Source organism: Ursus arctos, unplaced genomic scaffold, assembly GCF_023065955.2.
Source record: "Ursus arctos isolate Adak ecotype North America unplaced genomic scaffold, UrsArc2.0 scaffold_4, whole genome shotgun sequence".
Lineage (NCBI taxonomy): Eukaryota > Metazoa > Chordata > Mammalia > Carnivora > Ursidae > Ursus > Ursus arctos.
In genome coordinates, this window is record NW_026623056.1 from 7,418,379 (window position 1) to 7,433,140 (window position 14,762).

General features: G+C 36.6%; 1 protein-coding gene across 1 annotated transcript in view; it reads left to right on the plus strand.

The window, feature by feature from the left end:
• Window positions 1-14,762, plus strand: part of LOC113245643 (neuroligin-1) — a 220,343-nt gene that overhangs the window by 18,978 nt on the left and 186,603 nt on the right. The gene's annotated exons all lie outside the window — the stretch shown is intronic.

The window sequence follows — 14,762 nt, forward strand, 5'->3', positions numbered from 1 at the left end:
ACTTTTTCTCTGAACCCTATTCTCCAGATACTGATTTCTGTTCCTCTTAAAACTGATCAGTTCAGTCACAAACATAGTTTTCTGCTTGTTTATTCTTAGCTACTTCTGAACGCCCTATGAACTTTCTCGTATCAGGGTAAATTTGCCATAACTGTTGGGCAATTACCATTATTAAGTAAAGATATTTTTTCCCAGATAGTCTATATTTTCAGTTACTCTTCCAGAAAAGAATGAGATTTTGCAGATTTTTATACTAAATATTTACAGTCTCAAAATTACTTTAACATTTTTGTATTTATGTTAAACAATTTAAAACATAGGGAAGAACATGATTCAGAAGCTACAATTAAATCAACCTTCAAATCATCCTCTAGCCAGATTGAGTAAATGTAGACACTGACAGCTGCAAGCTTGCATCTGAATGTAGCTTGTCCACACTCCATTTTTATATAACATCCAGTAAATCACTCATAGGAGAGTATGATTTTCTATGGCAGTAAATCATCTAAGTGTTATTTTGACCTTATTCGTAACTTTGTAGAATTTCCAATCTTCATACAGAAGTCATATTAATATTCTAGTGCTGTACATTCTATCTCTCTATGCACTTCTAAGCTGGCTGGACCAAGTCAGATTTCATTACAACATCCTTGTGGGGCAGGGAGTGTCTAAACTGTTCTGTTTTGCGAGGATTGCATTATATGGAAGAGCTTCATATAACTAAATTCTCAACTGCTGATCAGAGTATTTGCATTAAGTTGAGTTTTGTTTTGTTTTGTTTTTGTTTTTATTTCTTTGGTCATACTAGTAGAATGGGATCTGACCTTTATTTTATTGTTGATGCCACGATGTGGGTTAAAAGCGCAGTATACTTGAGAAGGTGGATAGAGAGCACAAAGTGTTTTAAACAACTAAAACAAAGTCTCTTGTTTTTCCCCAAATGAGAATAACTGCAGTAATTTACATGCCTCCAACTAATGTACAATACTGCAGTGGTTATGATTATGCGGCTTATCAAGCATGTGTAATTAGCTAAGTGACTTTCACCTCCTATCACGAAGTTGTTGATTCACAAAGTCATAAATAAAGATGCTATTGAAGAATGTATAAATAGAGCCTAATACATGAAAATATGTACAATCAAGAAAATGATAAGGATACCGAATAGGTAAGCTAGTAAGTGAGAAAGTGACCTTTCCTTGCATACAACTTCAAGGGGAAATAGATTCATTAGAAAATTATTTTTCATTGTTCTTTGTATCGTTGATTCCACCGGCTGTGAGGGAGTTGGCGAAGAGGTGTGGAAGGCTGTTCTATTTACTTTGGCAAACTTTGACTAATTACTGCTTAGCTTGAGGATAAAATCTGTAGATACTTACTTCAGTCTGTGTGGTTTATAGTCCAAATCTATTGTGTGTTTTTATGTTAAGCAGTTAAAAAATATATTTCGTGTTGGAATTTAGTATATCCTATTATTATTAAATAAGTTTTGTTCATTTATTAGCTGTTTGTATATTACTCTAAAGTCTAAATAACAAAGATTTTAAATGTAGTATTCTATATAAATAGCCTTTTTTAAACTAAACAAAACTAAAGTTTAGAGCTTGACTTTCAGCAGAGGAGTAGAATTTTTTCCCTCAAACTTTTAACTTTTTTTCCCTCTTTATCATGGAGAGTCTCTTTTGGTGACTTCTAGATATCATATTATTCTGGTTCAAGAAAATATTAGTCATTTCATATCTACATATATACCAATATATATTGCATATGGATTATAAATTCTCCAACAGATTTCTAGAAGTTTATAAATGACGGTTCAGGAGCTATAGGAATAGGTATGCTGCATTCTGTAGGTGTTAAATATATTTTCCTTTGTTATTACTTATCTTTTTTTTTTTTAATTGCGTATGGTCACCTTCCAAGGCAGATGAACCCCTACCCCTGTGCCAAGTACACTGTAATCTGTGCATACTGTATAAATCCAAAACTATTTCTTAATTGCCTTCATCATGTACTCTTCAAGGGAGTCAGTAATGAATGAAACAAAGATCCTCTTCCCATAGAACTTACTGCATTTAAGTAAGTTTACAAAAAACAAAGCATTTTCTCCACTTTAGTCTGTTTAACAGGAAGGACATCTTTTACTTCAAGAGATGCCTTGCTATAGTTTTTTCTTAAATATTTATTTATTTGAGAGAGAGAGAGAGAACATGAGTGGGAGGGGCAGACGGAGAGGGAGAGAGAATCTCAAACATATTCTACGCCTAGTGCAGAGCCTGTTAAGAAACCCAAAATGGAGCCGGAGGTGAAGATTGATCTCATGACCCTGAGATCACGACCCTGAGATGGCAACCTGAGCCTGAACCAAGAGTCCAATGCTTAACTGACAGCACCACCCAGGCACCCCGCCTTGCTATAGTTTTTAAATAGAGCTTTTATAATATTTTCCTGTGCAGTTGAAGGAAAAAAAAAACACATTTTTATCAATAGGCTTACTCTCATTTAAAACAGGTCCCAGTTACACTTTTCAGTCTATCTTTTTATATTTCCCATGATAGTTTTAGCCATATGTTAATTACTCTCTAGATATTTCTTTAGGGTTTTATCCTTGCAAAATTGAAAGATGAGTGCTTAAAATGGGATGACTGTCAACACTGGGCCAAATAGGCAGATAACATGTGACAGAAACTGGAATTTGGATGTAGAAAAGATATTACTATCTTTATTTTATAAATAAGGAAGTAGGTTCTGAGGTTAAGTGTTCTGACCCAATTTCTTTCTTTTTTTTTTTTTAATGATTTTTTATTATATTATGTTAGTCACCATACAGTACATCCCCGGTTTCCGATGTAAAGTTCGATGATTCATTAGTTGTGTATAACACCCAGTGCACCATGCAATATGTGCCCTCCTTACTACCCATCACTGGTCTATCCCATTCCCCCACCCCCCTCCCCTCTGAGGCCCTCAGTTTGTTTCTCATAGTCCATAGTCTCTCATGTTTCATTCCCCCTTCTGATTACCCCCCCTTTCTTTATCCCTTTCTTCTCCTACCGATCTTCCTAGTTTTTATGTTCCATAGATGAGAGAAATCATATGATAGTTGTCTTTCTCTGCTTGACTTATTTCACTTAGCATTATCTCCTCCAGTGCCGTCCATGTTGTAGCAAATGTTGAGAACTCGTTCTTTCTGATGGCTGAGTAATATTCCATTGTCTATGTGGACCACAGCTTCTTAATCCAGTCATCTGTTGAAGGGCATCTCGGCTCCTTCCACGATTTAGCTATGGTGGACATTGCTGCTATGAACATTGGGGTGCATATGGCCCTTCTCTTCACTACGTCTGTATCTTTGGGGTAAACACCCAGTAGTGCAATGGCTGGATCATAGGGTAGCTCAATTTTTAACTTTTTAAGGGACCTCCACACTGTTTTCCAGAGTGGCTGTACCAACTTGCATTCCCACCAACAATGTAGGAGGGATCCCCTTTCTCCACATCCTCTCCAACAATTGTTGTTTCTTGCCTTGTCTATTTTTGCCATTCTAACTGGCGTAAGGTGGTATCTCAGTGTGGTTTTTGATTTGAATTTCCTTGATGGCTAATGATTTTGAACATTTTTCATGTGTCTGTTAGCCATTTGTATGTCTTCATTGGAAAAGTGTCTGTTCATATCTTCTGCCCATTTTTTGATTTGTTTATTTGTTTCTCGTGTATTGAGTTTGAGAAGTTCTTTGTAGATCTTGGATACCAGTCCTTTATCTGTAGTGTCATTTGCAAATATATTCTCCCATTCCATGGGCTGCCTCTTAGTTTTTCTGACTGTTTCCTTGGCTGTGCAGAAACTTTTAATCTTGATGAAGTCCCGTATATTCATTTTATCTTTTGTTTCTCTTGCCTTTGGGGATGTATCATGAAAAAGGTTGCTTTGGCCGATGTTGTAGAGGTTGCTGCCTATGTTCTCCTCTAGGATTTTGATGGATTCCTGTCTCACATCGAGGTCTTTCATCCATTTGGAGTTTATTTTTGTGTATGGTGTGAGATAGTGGTCAAGATTCATTCTTTTGCATGTAGCTGTCCAATTTTTCCAGCACCAGTTATTGAAGAGACTGTCTTTTTCCCACCGGATGTTTTTTCCTGCTTTATCAAATATTAGTTGCCCAAAGAGCTGAGGATCCATTTCTGGGCTCTCTATTCTGTTCCATTGGTCTATGTGTCTGTTTTTGTGCCAGTACCATGCTGTCTTTGTGATCACAGCTTTGTAGTACAGCTTGAAATCCGGCATTGTGATGCCCCCAGCTTTGTTTTTCCTTTTCAACAGTTCCTTGGAGATTCGGGACCTTTTCTGTTTCCATACAAATTTAAGGACTATTTGTTCCAGTTCTTTGAAAAATGTCCTCGGTATTTTGATCGGGATAGCATTGAAAGTGTAGATTGCTCTGGGTAGCATGGACATTTTAACTATGTTTATTCTTCTGATCCATGAGCATGGAATATTTTTCCATCTTTTAGTGTCTTCTTCAATGTCTTTCAAGAGTGATTTGTAGTGTCCAGAATATAGATCCTTTACGTCTCTGGTTAATTCCATGGTAACGTATGGTTTTTGGTGCTATTGTAAATGGGATGGATTCCCTAATTTCTCTTTCTTCGGTCTCGTTATTTGTGTATAGAAATGCAACTGATTTCTGAGCATTGACTTTGTATCCCGCCACGTTACTGAATTGCTCTATAACTTCTAATAGTTTGGGAGTGGCTTCTTTTGGGTTTTCCATATAGAGTATCATGTCATCTGCGAAGAGAGACATTTTGACTTCTTCTTTGCCGATTTGAATACCTTTGATCCCTTTTTGTCGTCTGACTGCTGTTGCAAGGACTTCTAGTACTATGTTAAATAATAGTGGCGAGAGTGGGCATCCTTGTCGAGTTCCTGATCTTAAGGGAAAGGCTTCCAGCTTTTCCCCATTGAGAATAATATTTGCAGTAGGCTTTTCATAGATGGCTTTTATGAGATTGAGAAATGTACCTTCTATTCCTACACTCTGAAGGGTTTTAATCAGGAAAGGATGCTGTATTTTGTCAAATGCTTTTTTGGCATCGATTGAGAGGATCATATGGTTCCTGAGTCTTTTCTTGTTGATATGATGTATCACGCTGATTGATTTGTGAATATTGAACCACGCTTGCATCCCAGGTATGAATCCCACTTGATCATGATGGATAATCCTTTTAATGTACTGTTGGATTCTATTAGCAAGTATCTTGTTGAGGATTTTGGTGTCCATATTCATTAGGGAAATCGGTCTGTAATTCTCCTTTTTGAGGGGGTCTTTGCCTGGTTTGGGGATCAAGGTAATATTGGCCTCATAGAATGAGTTTGGTAGCTTTCCTTCTGTTTCTATTTTTTGAAATAGCTTTAGGAGAATTGGTATTATTTCTTCTTTGAATGTTTGGTAGAATTCCCCAGGAAAACCATCCAGGCCTGGAGTTTTGTTATTTGGAAGGTTGTTTATCACTGACTCAATTTCTTCATAATTAATTGGCCTGTTTAAGGAATCAATTTCTTCCTGTTTCAATCTTGGTAGTTTATAGGTTTCCAGGAAGGATTCCATCTCTTCCAGATTGCTTAGTTTATTGGCATATAGCTGTTGATAAAAATTTCTAATAATCCTTCTAATTTCAATGGTGCTCGTCGTGACCTCTCCTTTTTCATTCATAAGTTTAATAATCTGGGTCCTTTCTCTTTTCTTTTGGATAAGTTTTGCCAGTGGTCTGTCTATTTTATTGATTCTCTCAAAGAACCAGCTTCTAGTTCTGTTGATCTGCTCTACTGTACTTCTGGTTTCTGATTGATTGATTTCAGCTCTAATTTTGGTCAACTGCTTCCTCGTGTGTGGATTAGGCCTGTCCCTCTGTTGCTGTTCCAGCTTCTTGAGGTGAGAATATAAAAACTGCATTTTAGATTTTTCTATTCTTTTGAGTGAGGCTTGGATGGCTATGTATTTCCCCCTTAGGACTGCCTTTGCAGTATCCCATAGGTTTTGGACTGTTGTATTTTCATCCTCATTGGTCTCCATAAATTGTTTAATTTGATTTTTGATTTCCTGGTTTATCGAGTCATTCCTGAGCAGGATGGTTCTCAGTCTCCAAGTGTTTGAGTTTCTTCCAAATTTTTCCTTGTGGTTGAGTTCCAATTTCAGAGCGTTGTGGTCTGAGAATATGCAGGGGATAATTTCAATCTTTTGGTATCGGTTGAGACCTGTTTTGTGTCCCAGAACATGGTCTATTCTTGAGAATGTTCCATGGGCATTAGAATAGAATGAGTATTCTTTGGTTCTGGGGTGTAGTGTTCTATATATAACTATGAGGTCCAACTCGTCAAGTATGGCATTCAAAGCCTTTGATTCTTTGCTTAGTTTTTGCCAGGGTGTTCTGTCTATTTCTGATAGTGGAGTGTTGATCTGACCCAATTTCTGTTGCTAGTAAGTGGTAGTTAGGTTTGGCCCTAGTTCTTGCTAATATTAGATGCATTTCCATTATGTTAAATTACCTCTTCTAGAGATTTCTATAGCAGAGGCTCATATCTCTCTACCATCTTGATCTTCCTTTCTTTTTTTTCCTCTCAAATGTACTATGAATTCTTTTTATTCTACCTGTTGACTCTATTTTAGATGAATTTAATGCTCACTTTAATTGAAATGGGTCAAGTCCATGATAGTAACTGATTTTCAGAAAACATGCCAGTACCCATTTTAGTGAATATTCTTAAATCCTACACATAATTTTCTTATTGTCTAGACCAAGATCCCAACATATTTCTCTTGATTACTATCAGGAATAGCTTTAATTTGCTATGTTTCTTTTTGTTTCTCTAGTTTGCTGTCTTGTGAGAGTTGCCAACAAACAGAAGAGTGGTCAAATATTAGGCAGTAAACATGAGAAGGAGGAACAAGGGACCCAGAGAATCCACAAATTGATTGGCTCATGGATGCCCTAGAATTGTGTAGCTTTGTATTTCTCTAGCACTTTGACTGTTATTTGCACAGCTCTTCTGAGATGAATACAGAATTGATTTTCATTTCTTTAGAGGTGAGAAATTGTTAACCTACTCTTCTCACTTACCCCAATTTTTAATGTACAGAAAATTGGAATCTTAACAGATGGCTCTTACATAATTTTTTACTCCTTGAGTATTTTATTTTATTCCTGATTTTCGTAAGTATTTTACTTTTACATTCTCTGTTTAGTATTCATTATCTTGGATAATATAGAATTCATTCAAAAACCTTTCCCACAAATTTAGGGTCTTTATGGTTGTTGAACATAGATACTGATTTTTCCCTAATTAATTATGTAGATAACAATACTCCTTTCACTGTTAATGTTTAAAAGTTTATATTCCAGAATGCTCGTCCTTATTGCTTACACATTTTAACTAATTTATTCATCTAACAAATATTTACTGAGTCCTTACTCTGTGCTGTTGAGATTACTGCTCTAGGACCCAGAGATACAGCAGTGGGAAAAAAAAAAAAGTCCTTGACATCCTGGAGCTTACATCTAGTGTGTGGAAACAAATTGTAGACAATAAACACAATCAACAGCTAAAGTTAAAAGACGTAAGATGAGAAATCAACAGAGTATGGCAAATCAAGAGTGCTGGTGTGAAAGATGAAGGTAATATTAAATAAGATACTTAGCATAGTCCTCATTCCAACCAAGACCTGAAGGAAATGAAGTGGATATCCAGGGAAAGAGCAGAGTAAAGAGCTAGTACAAAGGCATTAAAGTGAGAGTCTGTGTTGTGTAGTTACGGAACAATTAACACTATAGTATATCTGGAAAGGGTAAAGGGAGAGGGGCAATGAAATTCAAAATGTGCTGACTTTTTATTAAAGAGGTCTTGCCAGCAGGAAGGAAACCTTGAACAAAATGAAAAGGTAACCTATTGAATGGTAAAAGATATTTGCAAATGATGTACTTGATAGGGGTTAATATTCAAAATATATAAAGAGCTTATGCAACTCAACACCAAACAAACAAACAAATAATACAATTTAAAAATGGCAAAGGACCTGAATAGACATTTTTCCAAAGAAGAGATACAGATGGCCAATAGACATATGAAAAAATGCTCAACATCACCGATCATCAGGGAAATGCAAATCAAAACCACAATCACCTCATACCTGTCAGAATGGCTAGTATCAAAAAGACAAGAAAAGGCAAGTGTTGACCAGGATGTAGAGAAAAAGGAGCCCTTGTGAACTGTTGGTGGGGATACAAATTGGCACAGCCACTGTGGAAAACAGTATGGAGTTTCCTCAAAAGAAGTTTAAAACAAAATTATTATACAATCCAGTAATTCTACTACTGATATTTACCCAAAGAAAACAAAAACACTAATTCAAAAAGATACATAATCCTTATATTTATTATAGCATTATTTACAGTAGCCAAGATACAGAAGCAACCTAAGTGTCAATAGATAGATGAATGGATAAAGAATATGTGGGAGATATATATATATAAAATGGATTATCACTCAGTGATAGGAAATAATGAGATCTTGCCATCTAGAGCAACATGAATGGACCTAGAGGGCATTAGTGAAATAAGTCAGATAAAGACAAGTACTATATGATTTTATTTACGTAGTATGGAATCTAAACAATAAACAAGGAAACAAACAAAGCAGAAACAGACCCATAAATACAGACGACGAACTGATGGTTGCAAGAAGGGAGAAGGGTGGGAGGGAGTGATGGGCAAAAATGAATGAAGGAGAGTGGCAGGTACAGGCTTCCAGTTATAGAATGAATAAGTGGTCGGGATGAAAAGTTCAGCAAAAGGGAGAAAAAGTCATTCTGGCTGAAGTATTGAGAGTAGATTGCAGAAGAGTATGGGGAAACCGGGAGAGCAAATAAGAAGCTATTTTAGTCCAGACAACACATGAGCCTGGCCCACCTCAGTCCAGGGTAATAGCAGTGGAAGTGGTAGAGTCTCAATGTAGTTTAAAGGTCACATTTTTTTCATGAATTTGTTGTAGGCTGTGAAAGAAAATGAGTCCCAGAAAATTCCTAGATTTTTGATCTGAGCACTTACATTAATAGATTTGCCATCAAGTAAGATGAAAAAGGAGAATGTAGAATGGTTTAGGGGGAGGTACAGTGGAAAGATGATGCATACTTTTGGACATGTTAAATTGGAGGTGACTTACAGACATTCAAGTACAGACATCAAGGAACTAGTTTGAAGTTCCGGAGAGAGGTATAGGAGGTATAAATGTAAGAATCATTGTGATATAGAAGGTAAAGATTTGAGGTAAAGGTAAAGACTTGAGGTAAAGTCATGAGCTGATTGAGAATAAAAGTAATTGAATGAAAATAGAGAGAAGAAAAAGACACCAAAGACTAGTCCATGAGACCATCCATTAAGAGGGCTGGAAGAAGAGAAGGAAAACAACGGAGACTGAAAAAGCATTACATGTGAGATGGGAGGTAAACCAAGATATTTTTATTGTTGTTGTCCTAGAAGCTAAATAAAGAAAATGCATCGAAACAGTGATGACATAGTGATCAACTCTACCAAATGAACTTTTGTGGGTATGTGGTTCTGACCACTGGCGTGGGTCTAAAAGAAAGTGGGAGATTTGGAGTCTCTGAGCATAAATAACTATTTTAAGGAGTCTTACTATTAGAAAGATCAGGAAAAAACGGGAACATAAGGAAAACAGAGGTTGTTTTTGTTGCTGTAGGTTAAGATGAAAGAAATAAAGACATGTTTGTATAGCAGAGAGGGAACAATGGAAAATATAGAAGCTGGTAGACTGCTAGAATAACATTCTTACAGGAAGATGGGATCTACTACACAGTTGGAGGTTTTGGATTAAAAAGAGCATACATAGTGGTGCCTGGATGGCGCAATCAGTTAAGCATCTGCCTTCGGCTCTGGTCATGATCTTTGGGTCCTGGGATCAAGCCCACATCAGGCTCTCTGCTCAGCGGTAAGTCGGCTCCTCCCTCTCCCTCTCCCTCTGTAATCTCTCTCTCAAATAAATAAATAAAATCTTTTTTTAAAAAAGAGCACAAGTAGATAATTTAACATTAACACTAAGAAGAGCACATGAATAGGAATCCATGGGTAGAAGTGGTAGTGGGTTTCTATTTTCATCTGATTGTTTTTATTTTTTTTGATGTGTAATATTAAGGGAAATGGAGATAGAATTAACATTAGTGAGCTCTTAATTTATTCTAGAATAGGGTGCCCCGCTCGCTCAGTCAGTAGAGCATGCGACTCTTGATCTCAGGGTTATGAGTTCAAGCCCCATGTCGGGTGTAGAGATTACAAAAAAAAAAGAAAAAAAAAACTTTAAAAAGTTTGTTCTAGAATTTAGCTTTATTAATTTAATATAACAATCTTACGAGAATTTTTATTATCATATTACAAATGCAGACATGGAAGACCAAAGAGGTTAAGTAGCTTGTCCAAAGATACTTAATTTGTTGGTAACCAATTATGTTTCCTTTCAAGGTGACTATTTTTGAACAGGGAATAGAACAAAACAATACAACAGCAACAGCAATCCTGTTTATGTGGGATCCCAGATCAAATAGAAAATGAAATTGGTGGCCAGTTTGCTAGTAGAAAAAAATCACTACATACTGGAATGTTTACCACATCTGGTTCATTTGGGGGCTTGAAGATGAATGGTAAACCAGATTGCACCAGAGATTTGACTCCATATTTGAATTAGTAGCCTTGGACAGATGTGGTTAAGTCTTCTAAAAGCTAAACAGTTTAAGTTGGAACTCTGAAATGAAGTAGATCTAGAGGGTTGTAAAGTTTTGAAAGAATAGCATCAATTGTTCCATTGTTTACTGACAGGGAGAGAGAGTGTTCTGAAGCAGATGATTAAAAGACCATTATAGCTGTCCAACTCAATTTCTCCAGAGAATAAATACTTTTTTTTCGTATAGAAACTGGGGTTGAAGTTGAAAACATTTAAGACTTATGTTACCCTCAAAAAGAGTTATGCCACAAAATAAATCCTTTGTAGAAACTGCTTTTCTTTTTCCTCTCCAATGTATAATAAATAATACATTTTCTTTATGTATTGTTTTCACATATAGGACATGCTACTAGCTTAATAATTATGATGTAATTGTTGCTTTAAGTTACTTCTATATTATTTAGCATTACAGATTTTGTTGATAATCTTTTGGCTTTAATATTTCTCTTCTTTTTCCTCCCCGTCATGGTGGTACAAGCTAAAATAGTGTAGGAAATGAGCAATTTGAAAAATCACACCAGTATATAAATTCACTAGTAGCAATCATATAAACTCATTCTAGATTTGAGCATCTTAAATTCTGGACCAGATGTGGAAGCATAATTTCTAATCATAAATTTTCTCATGGCCATTTATTAGAGGACAGAGTACTTTATGTAACATTTCCTGTATTAGTTTCCTAGGGCTTCTGTAACAGATTGCAGAAACTGTGTGGCTTAATGTAACAGATTTATTCTCTCACAGTTCTGGAGTTGAGAAGTCCAGAATCAAGGAGTTGACAGGATGGATGATTTCTGGAGCTTTTGGAGGAGAATCTCCTGGCCTTTCTCTGAGCCAAACGTCCTAGGCATTCATTGGCTTATATATGCATCACTCTGATTCTACCTCTGTTACCACATGACTTTCTTCCCTATGTGTCTCCCCATGTCTCTGTGTCTTCACATGGCTTCCTTATAGGACACCAGTGACAGCATTTATGGCTCATTTTATTCCAGTGTGACCTTATCTTCATTATATTTTCAAAGCCCCTATTTCCATTTTTTTCCTTATGATGAGAACTTTTAAGGTTTACTCTTAGCAACTTTCAAGTATGAAATACAGTATTATTAACTGTAGTCACCAGCTCTTATATCCTCATGACTTATTTTAAAACTGGAAGTTTATACCTTCTGACCCCTTCACTCATTTTGCCCACCCCTCACCCCCACCTCTGACAAACACTAATCTGTCCTCTATATCTATAACTTGTTTTTTGTTTGTTTGTTAAATTCCACGTATAAGTAAGATCATACAGTGTTTGTCTTTCTCTTTTGGACTTATTCCACTTAGCATAATGCCCTTAGGGTCCATCCCTTTGTCACGAATGGCAAGATTTCATTCTTCTTTATGGCCAAATAGTATTCCTGAGTGTGTGTGTTTGTATCACATCTTCTTTGTCTGTTTATCCATCAATGGACACTTGGATTGTTTCTATATCTTGGCTATTGTAAATAATACTGCAGTGAACATAAGGGTGCATAAACCGTTTCCAATTTTCATTTTCTTCAGATAAATATTCAGAAACAGGATTTACTGGATTGTGTGATAGTTCTATTTTTAATTTTTTAAGGAACCCTCTTACTGTTTTACATAGTGGCCGTACCATTTACATTCCCACCAACAGTGTGTGATGATCTCTTTTCTCTACATCCTCAATAATACTTGTCATTTCTTGTGTTTTTGATACTAACCATTCTGACAGGTGTGATGTGATAGCTCATTGTGGTTTTGATTTGCATTTCCCTGATGATTAGTGATGTTGAACAGATTTCCATGTGCTTATTAGCCATCTGTATCTCTTCTTTGGAAAAATACCTATTCAGATCCTCTGCTCATTTTTAAGTCGGGTTGTTTGGATTTTTTGGCAATTGAGTTGTCAAATTACTCTTTTTATAAGGACACCAATCAGATGCGGTAGGGTCCACCCTAATGACCTCATCTTACCTAATTACATCTCTAAAGACTTTATTTTTAAATAAGGTCACATTCTGAGGTACTCAGGGTTGGAACTTCAACATATAAATTTTGGGGTAACAGAGTTTATCCTATGAAGTCACATTCCGAGGTTCTAGTTAGACATGAATTCTTGAGGAACACTAAGCATACTTCCAATTTTTTAAAAAACTGAACCCCCCCCCTTGGGGGCGCCTGGGTGGCGCAGCGGTTAGGCGTCTGCCTTCGGCTCAGGGCGTGATCCCGGCGTTGTGGGATCGAGCCCCACGTCAGGCTCCTCTGCTGTGAGCCTGCTTCTTCCTCTCCCACTCCCTCTGCTTGTGTTCCCTCTCTCGCTGGCTGTCTCTCTCTCTGTCGAATAAATAAATAAAATCTTTAAAAAAAAAAAAAAAAAAAAACTGAACCCCCGGAAAGTTTTTAAAATGGTGTTATCATTATACTCATTTTGTAGATTGAAAAATTATTGCTTATTGAAGTTAAATAACTTACCCAAGGTTACGTGGCTGCTAGTTAAGAGAGCTGGGGTGGGGAACTCCTTTTCAAATTGGAGGTCAAATGTGATATTCAGGCCCTCCAACAGATAGACATTCTTTCTGCTCTCCTGAGAAGTTTCCTTAATTTGTTTTTTAAGTATTTTTCTATCAAGATAGGGTGCTATGCATTAGTTTAGATACTTTTGAATATGCAAGTGTTTGATTCTGTGACAAAAAGATTCAGATTTTTTAACTTTCCCTGAATTTTAAACATTTTATCCAGATGGCTGCTTACATGCAATTATGGTTTTAGTAAAAATTAAGATCCTATCAATTTAACATTGTAGTAGCATTGATTTTCAATACTGTTTCATTTGTCATATTTAGGCAACTGAACAAAGTTCTTTTTAAAATAATTTTTAATTTAAGACCTATTCCTTTGTTTGCTATAATTCTGTTCATCTGGTATCTATGTAATGATAGCATTAGAGCAATTTAATTATAGCCCTTAATTTTCATTAAAGCATGTAAAATGTTGCAAGAATTAGTTTTAAACAATGGCAAAAAGAAATCTTAATAGAAGGAGTTGGGGTCATTGCAGCCACAATTATGATTGGAAAATCATAAAATCAACAGTCTTAATTTTCTGCTCCTCATTTCAGGACTAAAAAAAAAATCCAAAAAACAGAAAACAAGTGTTCATTCTTCCTTTCATCTCTTTTCTTTGAGGCAAAGACTTTTGGAGCATTTAGGCCAAAAAAGGAAATGGCATGTTGTCTTAGTCTTAGGAGGATGATACAAAAGTGCTTTCACTCTCTTCTTTCTCTCATAAAAGAGTTCCTATTCTGTTTCTCCAAAAAACTGCGTGTCTCCTCTTCTAGAATCTTCTTTCCAACTTCCTCAAAGTGGAAGTGGAAGGAGGAAGAGAGGGGATAGAGGGGTAATGAATGCAGGGCTGGTATGACATGAGGACAGATGTGACTCTGCCAAGTAGATCAGAAGCACTTGTAAATAGAGCTGTTCCAGGAAAGGAAGAGGGAAGCCTGGGTAGAATTATTAAGAACATATATGTTCCTTCTGATCTGCATTCCTGGGCCTCTCAGGAATAGATATGTCCCTGTGAAGGGGATCTCTGGAAAGAGGAATGCCTGTAGTTAGTGCTAGCTTTGCATTCCTCCTAAGTTCCCATTCACCATCTTCCTCAGTTCATCATCTTTCCAGGCAATGAGCAGATCAGGCTTCAGTTTGTAACTCTAAGCTTTCATCAGGAGGAATTGTTTTGTTCCTTTGGCACAATTACTTATAGGCCAGGCAGATCCTGATGTTTCTGAGCTGCCTCTGAGCTCGGCAGCCAGGTAGTCCACCAGTGCCTCTGTTGACCAAGTCCCCACCATAACAGACCCCCACACTCTCAGGCATCCCAACACCACTAGGGCAGCTTGGCTTTCATTCCTTACACATATAGGGAAAGTCCACCTATAGTGACAAGCTTTCTTTGAGAAAAAGGGG